Genomic DNA, 7713 nt, shown 5'->3' on the forward strand with positions numbered 1-7713 from the left:
AAGTTTCTTTTCTTCTATGTTTTGCCTCATATAATGTATATTTTTATTTGCAAAACTTATCCTTTGGACTGGAGTATTTGTTATTGCTGTTGCATTAGTTTATTTATTTTATTTGCTGGTATATGTATTTTGAATAATAGTATATTTGTCTTGTGCTCTTTTTTGTTTTCTGGTATATGTACTTTGAATAATGGTATATTTGTCTTGCTCTTTTGCATTTTTTGGTATATGTATTTTCAATAATGATATATTTATCTTATTCTCTTTTTTATTTTCTAGTATATGAATTTTGAAGGATGGTATATTCTTCTTATGCTTTTTTTATTTTCTGGTATATGCATTTTGAATAATGGTATATATATTTTGAATAATGGTATATGTATTTTCTAGTATATGAATTTTGAAGGATGGTATATTTTTCCTGTGCTATTTTTATTTTCTGGTATATGCATTTTGAATAATGGTATATATATTTTGAATAATGGTATATGTATTTTCTAGTATATGAATTTTGAAGGATGGTATATTTTTCCTGTGCTATTTTTATTTTCTGGTATATGCATTTTGAATAATGGTATATATATTTTGAATAATGGTATATGTATTTTCTAGTATACATATTTTGAAGGATGGTATATTTGTCTTGTGATCTTTTTATTTTCTAGTATATATATTTTGAATAATAGTATATTTTACTTGTGCTCTTTTTTTTTTTTTATGTCTTTTGATGAATGATATATTTGTCTTGCTCCTTTTTATTTTCTTGTATATATTTTTTGAAGAATGGTATATTTGTCGTGTTTTCTTCCATGCTTCTATCTTAATAGATGCATTTAATAATATTAACTTATTGTTCTTTCAGCATATGGATGTTGTGTTCTATTATTTGCGTAAAAAATTTAGACATAATAACACAAAGTGCACAACAATGGATGTCATATATGATCGCTACATCAACAAAGCTTGGGAGACATAGATCAACAATCCAAGCGAACAATTCTCTTAGGAAAACAAGCCTTATGCTTACCTACTGAATTGTGCAAATGGGAAGAAAATGAGAATTCCTACACCATGGATTAATGTGGACTTTATCTACAGCCCTGTTTACATACGCGATATGTACCATTGGGTGCTTGTTGAAATCGTCTTGAAGAGGAAAAAGATTAAAATATATGATAGCATGGCTGGGAAAGGGCACAAGAAGAATGTCATGACAGCTGTAACTGCATACTCAATGATGATACCCATGCTTCTACAATCTATAAATTTTTACAAGGAAAGGAAAAATATTGAAGAAGGAGATTTTGATATGCAATTTGTGGAAGACTTGGAAGTTCAACAAAATGGGTAAGTTTAAATATTTTTTTGCAAACTTTGAATAAAAATGAATCTTATTGGATGTATGCCAGACTTTTTAGTATATATCTTTACATTTTAGCTTTGTTAAAATGATAGGGATGTTTGTCTCTAGTACAAAAGCTCTGGTATATCACTTTTGTTTGTTGTATATATGCTTTGTCATCTGTTATATCTTGTTTTTTTAGAAAAAAAATATGATTTTTTTTGTGTCTATTGTCTAATGCAGATTTGATTGTGGAATATTTGTCATCAAGAGAGCTGAAGCTTTGATGTCGAACAATAGTTTCAAAGATATCACAAACCAAAAAATGCGATTCTTTCGTGAAAAGTTAGCTGTGGAGCTTTATGCTTGGGGATAGGAAAAACAGAGGAGAAATACTGATAGCGATACAGAAATGGTTTTGTAAACTTACCACATACGAACAACTTTTTTTTTTAATATTTCTGTACAAAAAGTTGGATATTCATATATAATTAAAAGATATCTTAGTTAAAAGATGTTATTCAATTATATTAATATACTGGTGTTCACTATAGATATATTATTTTTAATAAACTCGTATTACACAACAAATATAGACAAACCACAGATATACTAAAGTTGTAAACTTATATACCATTAGACAAACCAAAGATATACCAAAGTTGTAAACTTATATACTATAATATATGCAAAGACAAGCTATTGATAATTATGATATACTTTCATATAAATTATAGATATGCTATACTATTAAACATGTATGCCAAAAGCTTTTACTTTTTATTTTTTATCATATATATAGTATAACATAAAACAAATAATAAATAAAACATGTTATAAATAATAGATATAAATGTATTTTTTTATTTTTAACAAAATTAATTAATATGGATACTTGAATATGGTATACTACAAGTCAAATAACATATATACCATGCAAATAAAACCATAGTTAAAAAAAATATTTCTCCATAACATAAAGAAATTACCATTCATTCATGAGTTCTAATATACCATAGAAAAAAACATTCTTATAATCATTTTAAAACTATATACTATGAAATTATTTAACTTATATTTGACATAAGCTCATTTTTTTAATTTACGAGAAGCAATAGAAACAATGATATACCGTTATATAAAAAATATATATACCATACTTTTAAACTTATATACCCCAAATATATATACCATATTTTTATTTTTATAGCTAAATAAAATTAACCTAAACTAATATACCAGTTTTCAAAACAAATATACTATAATATTAAACTCATATACCAGAAACAATAGTATTATTATTATTGGAAGTTGCCAGAAACAAGTTTCCTTTCTGAACTTTAATTTTAACATAAAGTAATTTTAATTCTAATATACAATAAAACAAACAATTAATAAGTAATAGAGGCAGTGATATACCATTATAAAAATATCAGAAATACTACACTTTTAAACTTATATACCACAAATAAATATACCATTTTTTTTCACTCTATATAACATAGCTAATTAAAATTAGCCTAAATTAATATACTGGTGTTCATTATAGATATACTATTTTAATAAACTCCTATACCACAACATACATATATATAGAAGTATTGTAAGAAAACAATAACAGTGGTATACTGTAAAGCAAACAATAGATATACCGATTTTGTAAACTTATGTGCCATACCAGATTTTTTTCTATTGCAAGTTATACATACAAAATACATATACCGTAATACAAATAGAAGATAGACCATGCTAATGAAAAGTACAAAAAAAAAATCTCTTCAGATATTTCTATATCTGATATACTGTAACACAAATAACATATATACCGTTATGATAAACTTATATACCATAATTTCTTTTATATGTAATCAAAAGCAACAAGTGTTGTGATATACTACAATAAATAATAATATATGTACCCTATTTTTTTTTTTAATAAACCATAAGCAATATCCACTGTCATATATCATAGTTCAAATAACAAATATACTTTTAAACTTATATACCATTTTAAATTTGATTACAGAAGATACCATAATGTATTTGAAACATCAAATCTAATTGAGATATAACACTTTCAACGATAAATATCATCAATTAATTGAACACACTCATATTTCTAACATGACCTATAACCAATTGAATGTAGCAAAATTATTAGTGGAAAACATCGTGATGTTCCAAATCCAACAAATAGTAAACTAAAAGTGGTAAAACTAAAGTGAATGTTTAATGAGGATGAACACAAGATTTCAGCCTCTTCATAGATTTCATCTTCACATGATTAACATTTCTACATCTTTTACGATTGTGTCCATTTTCATTGCACCTACCACACTTGATTTGCCTCCTTTTTTCACCGGCTGAAGGAATCCTCTTCTTTTTTGGTCTGCCAGCTCTTCTCCTTACAATGGGTGGCAGCACAACATGATCTTTGACAATATCAGGAATATCCCAAAACTTTTGACTTCCCACTGGATGGATTATTCCATTATATGTGCTCACAAAAACATCCTTCATGTAAAAGTTAGAGACATAAGTATAATGGCACAAGTTTGCTTTTCTTATGGCAGCACATGCATGCGAGCAAGGGATTTCATCTAAGTCCCACTTGCGACAAGTGCAACTGCGCTTTAGAATTTCAACAACAAATTCTAAGTTACCATCAACAACTTGGTAAATTTGATGACCAACAGAGTATACCTGAGTATGAAAAACATTAATCAATATTGAAACATGTGCACTAAGGGTACTATATATATACTGTCATTGGTAAAAAAATATACACATAGGTAAATAAAAGATATAGTTAAAGTTGACTTACATTCATAGTTCTACCTAGACGATTTTGCTCAACAAGCTGGTCTTCTGCCCATTTTGACAACCTTGTAAATGTGCTTGCTGCTTCCAAACGACATGTATCAAACCAATTTTGAACCTTTTGCCTTAAATTTTCCAATAAAGCTACAACTGATAGTTAAGAAACAACATTAGATCAATATGTAAAAACAATATATATATATATATTACTTACATATACATGCTACTGGAAATCATATACCATAAACTTTATAATTTTCTTTTCTAGTTTAACAAATAAAATAAGCAATACTTTTTGCTGCATCTTGTATATTTCTCAATATACCAGTTACAAAATACAACATACCATAATAGAAAATGAATATACCAAACAATAGATAACAAACAAAAAATGAAAACCAGAAAAAAAAAATCTGAATCAAACATATACTAGGAAAGTCTCTAGCTTCTTTCCAAACAGAATTTAAGCTTTCAGATATATTTGAGGTCATAATGGTGTATCTTCTTCTAGTAGAATATGATCTAGCCCATTTCTCATATCCAACTTGAAGAAGATATTCACGAATTCTTGGTTTGATTGACTCCATTTGGCGCATATAAAACTCAAAGTCAATCTTTAAATAAGCTCTTGAACAATTCTCAAATAGCACATCATGGCCCTTGAACTTCAATGCAGATTTTAGGTTGTTCAACAAATGATAGGTGCATAGGACATGTTCTGCATCTGGATACACAGTAGATATTGCATTCTCAATACTCCTGTGTCTGTCTGAAACAATAACCAAATTATCTCGAGTTCCTAATGCACCTCTTAATCTTTGGAAAAACCAAATCCAAGAAGAATCATTCTCAGAATCTCCGATGCCAAAACCTATTGGGAATATATGATTATTGGCATCCATGGCACATGCCATGAACAATGTTCCTGCAAATTTAGCTGTTAAAAATGTTCCGTCAACTTATATGACTGGCCTACAATACTTCCATCCTTCAAGGGAAGCTCCAAATTCCATGAACATATACAAGAATCTGCCTTCATCATCAGTTTGATAATCAACCACTGAGCCTACAAATGGAAATGATTGTACATATCATAAACACAATTTATATAAAAAGATGGCTTGTTTTTCCCACTCAGTACAGGAAACACATATACTATAGGTGAAAAAATATATATACTGATGACAAAAACTGATATACTAAACGTGATAAACAATAAATAACAAAAAAAACTATATAGAAATATGTGTTATTTATTGAAATATGTGTTGAGTACATCATAAACATATTTTATTAAAGAAAAATATATAGATATATCAATAAAAAAAACTACACCATAAAGAAATATACAAAAACAAAACAAAAAATTACAAACCAAACAATCACATACCAAGATTAGAAGACTTTAGAGCATGGAGATATGATGGCAATAGAGCATATGACTCATCAGCAGATCCTTGTAATGCCTCCAATGCTTTTTCCTTTGCCATACGAGCTTTGAAGTAACTAATATGGACCCCATATTCTCTCAACATATGAGCTACTATCTTTTTAGGACATGTTGTTGCATCATCTCTTAGCAAGTTAGTTACACAATCACTCACTAATTTGCTAGTAGCTTGACGATGGTCATTTAACACAACATCAATTGGACAAGTATGATCCTTGACATACTTCCTTACCATCCAAAAATCTCCATTTCCATACTTTGAAGCCCTCATGTACCATTCACAATTTGGAACTACACATCTGACAACCAATCTAGTTTGGTTAGACTTAATAGTCACAAATTTAAAAAATTTCTTAATTGAGATCAACCCTAATGCAGTCTTCAACTTTTCTTTATTTTCAAAGAGGTATTTGACTTTCAGATCTTTCAATCCAATGGGATCTACAAATATAGAGTCTACGTTTTCTGAAGTTGGAGAATTGTTCATGTTGGTACTTAGAATAGTTGAACTACCACTACTCCCACCATGAGAATTTGACGATGAACCTACTTCAAAGTTTGTGCCAAACTTTGAAGACAAATCTGATTCCATTATAGAGGAGTGATCAGTAACAGACTCCAACAACAAACAATTATTCTCAATGGACTTTTGAATTAGTTCAACCATTGGACGCTCCTCAAAACTTACAATGAGTGGGTATTTAATTTCTTTATCAGATTTTGCCATATGCAGGTACCAACTCATACCACTATCACCCATAACCTCTAAAATATTATTTCCATTCTCTCCAAGGTTCATATCAACAAGAATCCTAATGTAGTGGCGATGACAATCCAACTTTAGAGGCAACTCTTTATACAATAGTTGTAAAGCATCTAAAAATGTGGCATTGTCGTTAAGCAACATAGCTGTCAACCTATAACCCACGAATTTTTTGTTGTCATTCCAATGTCCATCATACAATATTGTAATAGGAACCTTTCCCATAACTGAAAAAAAAAATTATAAGAAACAAGGAAGATGAGAAAACACAACTTAGTATACCACAACATTATTACACATGCTAGAAAGTAAAATAACATAAGATATTAAAATAAATATACCAAAATTATAAAACCATATACAACATAAAAAGGAGAAAAAATTTGGAATAATATTGGCAAACCAAGTGTGGAATATGACACCACACAAAACAGATATACCAATCAAATATATTTCAACAAACCCATTTAATACATTTCAACAAGCACATTTACTAATTTATATTGCAACTAAACTTCATGGGCACCTTCCAATGGTTAAATTGTAACGCCCTGGCTACCCCAGAACAGTTACGGTGAACGGTGGACCGGAAATTTGACTCATTGCCTGAGTCCTTTGGTCAAAAACGTGCTCTAAGTGTGATTAACAGGTTAAGGTACAAAACCAATAAAAAGGAAATGGAGATTTTATTACAACCTGCTCTGCAGAGCTAAGCAAAACATTTACAAGTGGTTCTCAATACAAAATGGTCATTATAGTTGTAAAGTTACAGTCCCGCCGACCTAAGCGGCAAAAATAGGGTAAACCCCCTAGTTCCTCTGAGAACACCTTGACCGTGGTGGTCAAGCGGCCGCATATGTACACAATACCACATCAGCTCTCCACTCAAGGCTAGGTGAGCTTTTCTTTCCCTTTACCTGCACCACATAGCACCCATGAGCCAAAGCCCAGCAAGAAAACATAATACTTTTCATAAACATTGTCAAATGATTATCATTATAATCATACTGAACATAAAGCTTTCAAACAAGCAAATGAACATCACATGATTTTAGCGGGAGAGTGGCTGATGGGTAAGCCACTAGCCTCCAAGCTCTCTTTTCTAGCGGGAGAGTGGCTGCTAGGTAAGCCACCAGCCTCCAAGCTCTGTTTTGTAGCGGGAGAGTGGCTGATGGGTAAGCCACTAGCCTTCAAGCTCTGTTTTCTAGCAAGAGAGTGGCTGATAGGTAAGCCACTAGCCTTCAAGCTCTGTTTGTTCATCGACCCTCAGGGTCGGTCAGGCATTGATGCTCCTTGAGTCATTCAATGCTAGTAATCGATTAGATCTAATCTCTGTTG

The sequence above is a fragment of the Humulus lupulus genome, chromosome 5 (assembly GCF_963169125.1).
Source record: "Humulus lupulus chromosome 5, drHumLupu1.1, whole genome shotgun sequence".
NCBI classification, from domain to species: Eukaryota; Viridiplantae; Streptophyta; class Magnoliopsida; order Rosales; family Cannabaceae; genus Humulus; species Humulus lupulus.